The sequence below is a fragment of the Martes martes genome, assembly GCF_963455335.1.
Source record: "Martes martes genome assembly, chromosome: 3".
NCBI lineage: Eukaryota > Metazoa > Chordata > Mammalia > Carnivora > Mustelidae > Martes > Martes martes.
In genome coordinates, this window is record NC_137890.1 from 170,864,114 (window position 1) to 170,877,291 (window position 13,178).

A 13,178-nucleotide genomic window follows, 5' to 3' on the forward strand; every position below is an offset into this window, starting at 1 on the left:
TGTTTAAGCTGGGCAAGAATACATGCTAAAAGTCACTCACAATTATTACTGACAGTTGGACAGTAATATGACTTCCATTCTAAAACTTGAACATATTGTGACTTAAATGTCTATTTGGGATAATATTTAAGAATTTGATGTCACTCTGTTTCCTGAGATTTATATCCTGAGAGATTTTCTCTTGTAAATTATAGCAAATAAAAGAGTAAGTACCTAACAGAAATCTGTTATGCCCCTGACAGTTTGTAGTGATATAGTACAATGGTATCAAAGTGCTATCCTTGTATAGTACCATATCAATATCTGGGAGCTTTTTATAAAGGCAAAGTCTCTTTGAAATGGAAAAATTCCTTAAAAAGACAGCAGTTTCCAAATGAACCTAAGAAGAAATAGAAAACTTGAGTGGCTGTATGACTATAGAGAACTAAATAAAACTAAAAACTAGATACTAAAAGCTACAAAACTTTACTGAAGGGAATTAAAGAAGACCTAAACAAAGGGAGATATTTACCATGTGTAAATTGGAAGTTCCAGTACTGCAGTTCTCCTCATATTGGATCAATGCAATACCAATCAAAATCCTGGCAAGTTTATTCTAAAATCTATATAGAAATTCCAGGAACCCAGAATAGCCAAACCAATTAAAAAACAAACCAAACCAAAACAAACAAACAAATTTAGAGGACTAAGTACCTGATTTTTGAAGGCTTACTTTAAACCTACCATATTCAACCCTATATGGAGCAAATGAAGGATCCAGAGATATATCCACACATACATGATCAGTTGGTTTTTCACAAGGTATGCTGTAGTAATTTAGTGGTGCTGAAAGAATTGGATATGCATATAGGGGGAAAAATGAACTCATATTCTCACTTAATACCATACCCCAAATCAACTTGAAATGGAGCTTGAAGTGAGGGTCAAAACTATCAGAATTCTCAAAGAAAATATAAATAAACATAGAATAATCATTGTGACATTGGGTTGAGCAAAGATTTCTTCAAGAACACATGAACTATAAAAGAAATGCAGTTTTATAGACCTGACTCCAAACCTACTGAATGATAACCTCTATTGGTGGAGCTCAGGCATTTGTTTTAACAAGCTCTCCAGATGAGTCTTGTGAAAACTATACTTTGAGATGTCCCATAAGTATAAAAACATTACCATGTGAGTATCCAAATTTCTCCTCATTCCACCATTAAAATAATTGGAAAGTAGGAGAAGTGTGGAAAAGATATATGATTCTTAAAAACAAAACAAAAAGCAGACAATGAGAGTTGAGACAATTTACAGTGTCCAGCATGGCGCATACCCCAGGAAGCAAGATGACATGGCACAGAGTTGAGAGGAGGGGATAATGAGTATGTGGTAATGTTTGAGGAGTGAAAATCTTCAGAAAGTTGAGTCTTCAGACTTTTTTTTTAAGAGGGGAGATGAGGATATTGGATTAACTTTATAATTCTTCAAGAAACTCAAGTTAATAATTTTAGAAACCTTCCAAGTTCCTTCTGGTGGCTGGATGATGCTTTGTTGAACCCAACTCTGCTCTATGATTTACCACATGGATTTCTAAATTCATTAGAAGTACTGAAGATCGTTCCATTTACTCCTCTATTGTCTAATAATTATTCACTTGATGAATATGTGAAATAATTGAAATCATACTTCTCCCAGCATTATCAGATATTACCTAAACAGGAACATTTCACAAACAAGTTCCCATCAAGATTAATTTCACAGAGCTGTGTCATCTCTGTCCACACTATGATTTGGGTATTGGGAGATATATTTTAGGATAGCATGTGGAATTCACAAGAAAACCTCTAAAAAGTACACCTTTATAAGACCCAGAAAAATACTCTGTCCATTTAAAATGTGTGCTTCATATCATTAAATTTGAAGTAGTGTCAATTACAGTGCAGTCTAAAACAAGCAGCTGGAAGCACTTGAAAAGGGAGTTAATAAAACATATATATTACATAATTTAACATTTTAAAAATACTTAGAATGGCACCTGGCATGTAGTAAACACAACAGAAGTGCTTGATAAGGAAATGAATTCAACAAATATATGTACATATATTTATTATTAACACCCACCTTATGGCAGGCACTGAGCAAAGTGCTGGGGTTAAATTATGGGCCAAAAGGAAAAGACCCTTGTCTCCATGGAACTTAGAGTCTAAAAGTTAGACACTCAGATCATCACATAAAGATGTAATTAATTGTAATAAAAAGATATCTGGTGCAGTGAATACATATGATGTAGTCTGATGATTCAAGGTTTCAGGGAGGAAGTGATATTTGAACTAAGTTCTGAGTCATGGAAAGAAATTAACTAGGCCAAGGAAAGAGCATGTGTTAATTTTCTGGGTAAGGAACAAATTTGTCACCTTTCTGAAAATGAGAGCAGGTTTATTTGACTGATATAAAGAGAATGAGGCCTACAGGTGCTTATAGTAAAGTTGGAAGGTAGGTAGGTGTTACTTTTGGCAAATCTTTTAAACAATGCTAAGTAGAGGATGTAGATCTTTATCCCAAGTCAGTGAAGGACATCAGAGGTTTTAAGTACAGAATGAGTATGTCTTTGTGAGTATGTGTATATCTGCATGCAGGAATGAGTATGAAAGGGGCGCCTGGGTGGCTTAGTGGGTTGAAGCCTCTGCCTTCAGCTCAGGTCATGATCTCAGGGTCCTGGGATCAAGCCCCGCATCGGGCTCTCTGCTCTGCGGGGAGCCTGCTTTCTCCTCTCTCTCTCTCTGCCTGCCTCTCTGCCTACTTGCGATCTCTGTCTGTCAAATAAATAAATAAAATCTTTAAAAACAAAAACAACAACAAAAAAGAATGAGTATGAAAGGACAGAGACAGAATGAGAGAGAGAGAGATACTAATTGAAAAGAGAATTCTGGGCCTGTTTTAGACAATGGGATATGGGGTACAGGGGCGAGAGTGAATGCAGGGAGTCTAAGACATTCCTGATGTCTTAGACTAAGGAATTAAAGTGGCAGCTGTGGCTTTAGGGAGAAGTAGATAGATTTGCCCGTTAACTCAAAATGATTTGTTAGTGAGTTGGATTTGGGGGAGAGGTGATTAAAAAAAAAAAAGCAGTATCAAGAATCATGGGTTTTCCTTTTTTATGTCCTTCATTGATACAAAGAAGAGCAGAGGAAGTGGGAGGTTTTGGAGTTTGGCTTTAAGTGTTTTGAGTTTGAGGTAGCTTCGTGGTTTTTCCCAAGTGGAGCTTATGAAGGAGGCAGTTGTTACTTGGGATTTAAGCTCAAGGAATGGTTTGAAGTTGGAAATATAAATTCAGAAGTTAATTATATTTAGTTGGCAATGGAAGCCATGTGCATGGATGAGTTTGTGTAGAGATTATAGAGTGAGAGGCATACAGGCTTTGTGATGAGTCCTGGGGAATTTCAATTCTTAATGACTGCACAGAGGGAACAGAGCCTTCAGAGGAGACAATAAGAAAAGCAGGAGCCGTCAAAGGAGGAGGTGTTTCTAGCAGAGTGGAATGGTCAACCATGTGGAATGCTGCTGAGAACTGGTGAGAAGGATTGGGGGAAAAATACAACAACAATAGGACAGTCACTGCTGGCATAGGACAGGGAAGTTTTGGGGGAGTATAGGGGCAGATGATAGACTGAAGTGAATTGAAGAGTATGTTCTAGAAAATAGCAAATTGGATCAAACAGACTAATTTCTGTTTAAGCATGGAGGAGGCTTAGTCTGAAGTTCTGCTAAGTGATTTCAAAATGTGAATAAAAACCAGTACCGGGAACTGGCAGACACCATCTTAACAAAGTGATGCAAGTTAGCATCTTCAGTAATATGATAAACTGACACCCTGTGCCTCCTAATGGGATTATCTCAGAAGGATCCAGTAGAATTTAGGTAGACGTTCGGCCAGCATGCGTGATCTGAATTCATCAGGAGTAAACAATCAGAAAATTCCAAATTGAATTGGCCTATACTCTTAAAAATCCATGTTATGAAAGAAAAAGAAAGGCAGAGGCACTGCTTCAAATCAAAGGTGACTAAACCAACACATAACTAAATGCAATGTGTGGTATTGGATCCTGAATCTAAAAGGAAAAACAAAAAAACCTATACCTCTATAGGTTATTGGGACAATTGATGAAATTTTAATATGTGTTATATATTCGTCACTAAAAGTCTTACAGTAATGTTTCCTGAATTAGATTTTTCTCCATGATTATGTAAGAAAACATCTCAGTTCTTAGGAGACACAGGTCAAACTATTCAGGAGTAAAGGATCTCACAGCTGCAGTTTACTTTTAAATGATTCAGCAGAAGTAATATATGTCTGTGTATATAATGTGCACACACAGACACAGACAAAGCAAATGTGACAAAATGTTAGAAATGGCTGACTCTATTCTTGCAAGATTTCTATAACTTTAAATTTTATAGAAAAGTTCATTGTGTTATTTATACAGTTTTTCTGTAAATTTGAATTTTTTCACAGTAAAAAATTAAGAATTTAGCAACTACCAGAGCTCCACACCATCTGCTGATACTTTTTCAAGTTTATTTTCAAGTTTATTCAAAAAATGTGTCATACATAGAACAATTTTGGATATTGCTAGTATTAGTAACAGCATTCATCTGTGGCCATCAGTATAATTTGAAACCTAATTTCAGTGGTTAACAGAGGAACCAGGACAGATTACCCCCATGAGTTTTCCTTCACAAGACATTGACTAAAATTGTGAGACTATTTTTTCCCTCAAAAATCATCACAATGATTCTACATGAGAACTTTGCTAGATTCATCTAGCATCCACAGAGCTCATTCTAAGTGTAAATCTGGATTCTAGGTACCATAGGGAACATGGAGATGAATGTGACCATCAGGGCTTTTTTTTTTTTAAGATTTTATTTATTTATTTGATAGAGAGCACGTGAGAGAGTGACCATGGGCAGCGGGAGGGGTAGAGGGAGAGGGAGAGGCAGATGCCTTGCTGAGCAAGGAGCCCAATGTGTGGCTCCATCCCAGAACCCTGGGATTTTGACCTGAGCTGAAGGCAGACTCTTAACTGACTGAGCCACCCAGGCACCTGACCATCAGGGCTTTTAAGAAGCATGTGGTCCAATATTGGTGCTCAGATAAGATCACACTACCAGAAAAATTTGTGAAAACACAATAAATGAACTTCAGAGGAAGAAGAAGGCTACAGAGCAGTATTTCTGAGAAATACTCAGACTCTGGATTGGCCAGAGTGGTAAAATGTCACCACTAGCAAAAATGTTGGGGAAATTTACATACAAGGTTATGAGAAAGCCACTTTCATGATCATTTTATGTGGAGAGGGCATATTACTACTAAAAACAATGAAGGACAATACCAAAGTAAAGAAAAGTTCTTAAAATTAAATGAATTTCATTTTATTGAAAGAAAAAAGACGATAATAAAAGCTCAGTGACTGGTGCCAGCCAAAGAAATTAAGGAGTTCTGAGAAAGTCAAAACAGTTTTTTAATATTGAAAGGAAATAAGACGCACTTGTGTCCTTAAGCAGCTATGCTCGTTGCAGGTAATAGAAATAGACTTTGAGTAATCACATGTAGGAAACGTACACACAGGCAAAAGTCCTGTGTTATTTCCTGTAGCACATCATGGGCATTTAGTGAGCTACAGATGCATATTGGGGTAGATGTAGTAAATATTGAACGAAGTAATTAAATAGAGTCTTGAAGTCTTGAGAGTTGAACCTAATTGCAAAGACATTTATGATAATGTGAAAAAAGTTGCTTATTTAAGAAGAAAAAAAAGTATAAATGTGTGTGTATCTATATACAAAGACATACATATACATATTCCTTCTAAAAATTTTGAAAATAATGGTTTAAATTGATTAAGAGAAATACAGATTTACTTTATGGATACCACTACTGACTTAATCTGTCCAAATTTCCCTAGTTTTAACCAAAAAAAGTGCATATAATACCTGTTCAATATGAGAAGCAAAGATTAAAAGATATAATTATCAATATTCTGTAATACTTTGAACTACTGAAAAATGTTCCCAGTGGGCATATTTAAAATCAGACTTTTCAACTCAGTACAACAATGAAGCTTACTCTTTTGGACGATTCAGTGAACTCACCACATAATTAAAAGGGGGCAGTTACATGATAGCAAAGCGAGTTTGTGGAAAAAACAGAAAAAAAAAGTGGCTTCTTTGTACCTTGTTTCCATAAATAACATGTGGGTTGTTTTTTTGTTTGTTTGTTTGTTTTAGTTATTTAATAGAGAGAGAGAGAGAGAGAGAGAGAGGGAACACAAGCTGGGGGGTGGTGGGAGAGGGAGAAGCAAGCTTCCGATTGAGCAGAATGCCCTATATGGCCGATCCCAGGATGCTGGGATCGTGACCCGAGCCGAAGACAGAAGCTTAATGACTGAGCCACTCAGGCACCCCCATAAATAACATGTTTGAAGCAATTGATTTATGCAAGGTTAAAACAAACTTGCAGATATTAAACATACATCCACTTTGCTTTGCACCCTTAGATTATTTTCTACCAAGTACCTGAATGTAAGCTGTGTAGTAAACTACATTACATTTCAGATTTTCCCAGTTAAAAAGTTAGGTTCACTGTTCATGACTCTTTTACTATGTATCGTCATGCTAAAGCTTCCAGCAAGTTCACTGATGATGAACATTATCTTTTGGCTTTCTGACTGCTGTGTCCTAGAGATGCATTATAAAGAGTGAGGTGCATACTTAACAGTCAAGAGGAAATCCTGCACCACGGATAGCTGTCAATCAAACCAGCTCTCCTGTTCTTTTTATTATCAGAAAATTGCAGGTAAAGATGAATGCAGCTGACAAAATAAATGGGAATAAAAAAATAGAAAAATCTGAGATCTCCTTACGATATCTTCATCACAGATCAGTGAAATGCAGTTTGATCATGATGTCATTATGATCAGAAATGTATCTTATTAGTGGACTCATAGACAGAGGTAGATATTTCTTAATATTCTCAAAACATTTGACTTTGCGTCACATGTTTAGTCCAGCCTGTGGGATTGCGTAAGAGAGAACTGTTTGTTGATCTTATCCCCTCAGTCTTTAATGCATCTGTTACTATAGATGCCAGCCATTGTCACCAAGATCTGGGTATTACCCATGCTCCAGCTCCTTGCAGAGAAAAAGAGGCTATGAGTGATGACTCCATGTTGTTATCCAGCCTTGCAGTCTTTTTTTTTTTTTTTTTTTTTTAGATTTTATTTTAGAGAGAGGGAGAAAGTGCATGTGACCAGGGGGAGGGGCACAGGTAGAGGAAGAGAGAATTTCAAGCTGACTCCATGCTGAGCCCGGAGCCCAGAACCCAACGAGGGGTTGATCTCACAACCCTGAGATCATGATCTGGGCTGAAACCAAGAGTTGAAAGCTCAAACAAATGAGTCACCCCTTGCGTTGCAGTCTGGATAAGTCATCAATACTCTATTCTGCCTCAGTTTCTTTATCCCCACTGGAATAATTTTGCCCCCCCCCCCCAGGTGTGAGCTAACAGCACTGTAGACATTATGCACATGAAATTAGTACCTCCCTAATGGTTTGCCTATCTAGAGAAGTAACTCATGGAGACTGCAAGGCGTGAATAGAATGCAGGGAAATTGGAGGTTTGGTGACTGGGAGAATGCCCATAAGGCTGCTTATTATTCAAAGCTTCGGTGGAAAGCCCCATAGCACAAGAAATAGATTTGAATAGATTAGCTCCATTACTCAGGTGTTTTCTGAGCTGTGCTTATTTATCCACCTTAGAGAAGAAATAGCTGGGAAGAAACACTATTGGATAATAGGGAGAGAGCAAGGAAAAATAATAGGAAGTGGCTCAGTGGATCTGTTTATGGCAACTGCAGCTCACAGCCATGTTTCCTGTTATCCTCTACCCTGAAGTTAGAACAGAATGCCTTTGCAGGGGGACTTTTTTCAGAAGAATTCCTTAGAATGTGGTGTTTTAGATTCAGAAACAAGCCAATGGGATTTAGAATTGTTTAAACTTTCTGTCCTCCTATGTTTATTTACAGGGGAGCAATCTGAGATTTAGGGATAGACAACCTAATCCCAAACACAATCTTGACTCCTATGGCTTTTGAGACTAGTTGCCAAATACTTTATTTACAGGATTTTTTTTTTTCATTTTTTTCTAATGCTGCAACTTTATTGCATATCCATAGACTTGATTCTATCTGATAAGTTAGCTTTTGGTTCCTAAAGCTGAATGCATAAGGAAGGAGAGAAAAAGGCTTTAATAATTTTACCATGTTACATTTTATTTTCAAATAAATTATTATAACCAGTGTGAGCTAAATTGAAAGCACACATGGTGAGGGGGCAGTTAAAACTTTTTACATTGATATTCTCAGGACTATAACCTCACCAGGGGTACTTTGGGGCAAACCAATCAAATCAGAGTTCATTCAGGTGTCAACATAATAATGTGGAAAGGGCATCCACTGTGTGTGAAGGCAAGAGGGAGGGACAATGCATTATCCACCAATAAAGAATGCCAAGGTGGTAGGCAGTGTCTCTATTGCTATTTTTGAGAAATATGTGGGTCAGCATTTGCAAGCTTGGCAAAACAAACAACTATTTCTTCACAGACTAGTACCAGCTCTTTAATGATCAGAAAGTATCTTGCAAGTTGGTCATGATTATTACTTCACTGGTCTTCCGTCACCATTTGAATTTTGTGTTATCTCATATTTAGGAAATGGATTAATTCTTTTCATTTTCCTTATTTAACAGTTGATATATCTGTATACAAATGGTATTAGAACATAAAAGCTGCTATGCAACTTATCTTACTTAGCATCCTTTCATGCCAGGCCATACTACCTGGTTGCACAATATTGAAATTCTGTGTATAACTATTTATGAAGATAGTCCTGTATTGAGGTTGTTCCTCACCTCCATTTTTTTTCCTGCTGATTATTCATTCAACTGATATTTTTTTTTAGTCTCCAAGTATCAAATTTTTTTTTTTTTAAGATTTTATTTATTTATTTGACAGAGACAGAGAGCACAACCAGGGGAAGCTGCAGAGGGAGAGGGAGAAGCAGGATCCCTGGCATGGGGCTCAATCCCAGGACCCTGGGATCATGACCTGAGCTGAAGGCAGACGCTTAACTGACTGAGCCACCCAGGCACCCCTCCAAGTATCAAATTTTAGAACAACTTTGAGAGGCGTGTTGAGCCTGGATTCCAGTGGCTTGGCATTAATTAAATACTGAGGTCAGCTTGGCATGGGCTCATTACTGAGCTTTTAGAGACCCTAGTTGCCTGATAGAGGTAGCAAAGATTTGACTGTTTTAGCTGTACCGATTATCTCTTTGTGTTAAGTTTTGAAAGATTTTGAAAATAAATCATATATTCATGTAAACTTTCTATGCATCAGCCATAGTTCTGTGCTTTCTTCTAATATTAAACTTTTATTAGAGTGAGGTATAGAATTAAATAAAATAACTAATTGGCATTTATTATAAATTTTCAGATTTTAATTGTGACATATATGTTACTGCACTGTGTGGCAGGTACAGTTGCTGGTGTGTATAGCTGCATATACCATATGTGTACTAAGTGAAGAATCATGGTAAAAATACTTAACATCCTCACCACTCAGGTTAGGAAACAGAACTTGATTAGCACTTTAGAAGACCTAGTACTTATTGTTGATTGCATCTCCTCCTTCCCACCCCACCCCCGGTAACCACTGTATTGAATTTTGTCTTTCTAATTCCTGTCATTTTCTTAATAGTTTAGCCACCTGATTTTGCTACAGGAGTCCCTAGGTATGTGCTCCTAAACAATATATTTACTCTTTCCTTATTTGAATCACATATAAGTTAGTATCATACAGTCTGTAGGTTTCTGGGACTTGCTGTTTTTGATCATCATTCTGTTTTTGAGAGTCATCCATGTTTATGTTTGTAGTAGACTGTTCGTTTTTACCAGTGTACTGCATGACATGAACATACCATATTTTATTTATCCATTTTAGTGGTTATGAGTATTAACCAAATGTAGTAGTGCCGTCATAAACATTTTTCTACTAGCACACATATGTAAGACTTTCTGTAGACAGTGGCCTTCAAACTTTGACCTGAGACGTGCAGGAAAAAAATGTACTTTTCTTCGCAATTCAGTTAGCACACACACGAGGTATAAAGAAAAACAATTTCACAAAACAATACTTAACCCTTACTAATTGCAGAGCATTCTGATATTTCTGTTTGATTCTATTTCATTTTGTTTTTAAAGATTTTATTTATTTATTTGACAGAGAGAGATCACAAGTAGGCAGAGAGGCAGGCAGAGAGAGAGGGGGAAGCAGTCTCCCTGCAGAGCAGAGAGCCCGATATGGGGCTCGGTCCCAGGACCCTGGGATCATGACCTGAGTCGAAGGCAGAGGCTCAACCCCCTGAGCCACCCAGGCGCCCCTGATTCTATTTCATTTTTAATTGAGTGTGTCATAACATGCAGTTTGAAACACACTGCCTTTGAATACATACGTAGGAGTGGAAGTGTTGTGTCACGGCGTATCCACACATCCAATTGTATTAGACGATGCCACACCCTTTCCCAGTGACCTTTTGTGGTTCCTTCTTCATTTCTTCATTTATTCTTTCAGTCCTTTGACTATTTTTCAGTTGGTCTGCTTGTGTTTTTCTTATTGAATCATAACATATACTTGATATAGTTTGGATGCAAATTCATCATCAGCTAAATATATTGCAAATATCTTGATCAGTTTGTAGCTCATTTTTTCACTCTTTTAAATGGTGTCATTTGATGAACAGAAGTTCTTAATTTTTAAATCTTCCCTAAGGTTGTTGATTTTTAGGCCTTGCTTCAGAAATCCCTTTATACCCTGAGGTCGTGAAGATACTCTCTTATGTAATCTTTTGAAAGTTTTATACTTTGCCTTATAAATCTTTAACCAATCTGAAATTGATTTTGTATATGGTGTAAAGTAGGAGACAAGTTTCATTTTTTTCCCAGTGGATACACTAAGTTGTTTCAGAACTCTTTCCTGCAGTGCCTTTTCTTTACTTTCGCCGTGCCAACTGAATTATTCTGTGTGGGTCTGTTTCTAGACTCTGTTCTATTCCATTGGTCTATCTGTCTCTGTACCAATACTGTACTGTCTTAATTACATAGCTTTGTAAGAAGACTTGATATCTGATAGGGTCAGTTTCTTCATCTTGCTGTTTTTCTTCAGTTTTCTTGACCTTGGTCCTAAGGTCTCCTGTATAAATTTTTAGAATGACTTTGATAATTTCCCCAATATAACTTTTGGAGATTTTGATCAGAATTGCTTTGAATCTCTAGATCAATATGGGAAGAAGCGACCTTTCTAGGACAGAAAGTTTTCCTAACCAGGAAAATGGTCTAACTTTCCATTTTATTTAGGTCTTAATATGTTTTATAATTTTCTCCAGAGAGATCTTTCCGCTTATTGAATTTATTTATTAGTACGTTATATGTTTGTTATTTTACATTTGTTATGTAAAAATGCAATGTATTTTAAAATATTTATCTTGTAAGTACAACTTCTCTTTTCAGTCTAATAGTCTATCTGTAAATCATTTGAGTATTCTATTGAAACTGTGTTAATGATTTATAAATGATGACATTGTTTTTCTTCCTTTCTGATTTTTATATATATATTTTTTCATTTCCTTATTGTAGTATCTTGGAGAAGGTCTCAAGAACACTTTGAAAGGAAGTGATGACAGCAGGCATTTTTGTTTTGTTCCTGATCTTAAGAGAATCTTCACAACTATTTATCACTAAGTGCTGAGTGTACTTAGTTTTGTTGTTTGTAGACACCACTTTGTACTGTATGTCTTCCATTATCCCTCTAGATTTCTTTCTTCTTTCCCCACCAGCTGGGAACCCTGGTAGCTGACCTATATGGGCCACTTCAGTGGCTTTTCTTGGCTTCCACTGGAGGCTTCTTGGGTTCGGTCACTGGAGATTGCTGGCGGTAGAGGAAGAAGCATGGAGGGAGAAAGACGAGGTGTCAGAGTTCACCTTATTTTTTCACTGTGGATTCTTTGGTGGGCCAGCTGCATCACCAAGAGGAAGGTCCAGGTTCTTCCTGTTTCTGTGTTGTTGTTGTTGTTTTTCTTTAGTGTAAAAAATATAAATGTAATATAAAAAAGTTTTTTTTTAAAGGACGATTTTAGGTTCATAGCAAAATTGAGGGGAAGTGCAGAGATTTTTATTATACCCTCTGCCCTTCCGTATATATGGAGGAGGCCATATATCACTCACCAAAGTGGTACAGTTGTTACAACTGATAACCCTACACCGACACGTCATAATCACCCAAGTCCTTTGTTTACATTAGGGTTTACTCTTAGTGTTGTATTTTCTGCAGGTTTAGACAGATGATAACAACATGTAGCCGTCATTGTAGTGTCATATGGAGTATTTTCAGTGCCCTAAAAATCCTCTGTGCTCCCCCTATTTATCCCTTTCATCCCACCCCTGGCAACTACTGATCTTTTTGCTTTTTTCCATGGTTTTGCCTTTTCTGGAATGTCATAAAATTGGAATCATACAGTATGGAGCATTTTCAGACTGACTTTTTTCATGTATAATATGTACTTATGGCCCATACATGTCTTTTTATAGCTTGATAGCTCATTTCTTTTTAGCTTGAAATAATATTCCATTGTCTGGATGTACCACAGATTTATTTACCCATTTGCCTAGTGAAGGACGTCTTAAGAGGCTGCTTCTAAGTTTTGGCAGTTATGTCGAAAGCTGCTAGAAACATCATGTGTAGGTGTTTGTGTGGATATAAGTTTTTACCTCTTTTGAGTAGATACCAAGAAATGTGATTGCTGGATCATACACTAAGAATATGTTTAGTTTTGTAAGGAACTGCCAAACCGGCTTCCAAAATGGCTCCACTATTTTGCGCTTCCACTACCAGTGAATGAGCGTTCCTGTTGCTTCACACCCTCGCAGCATTTGGTGTGGTCAGTGTTCTGGGTAGTGGCCATTTGAGAAGGGTTAGTGGTATTTAATTGTTGTAATTTGCATTTCCCTGATGACCCATTGATGTAGGCCATCTCTAGTCAATTTTTAGTGGATAATTCTAACCTAATTCCTCTGTAGTCAGA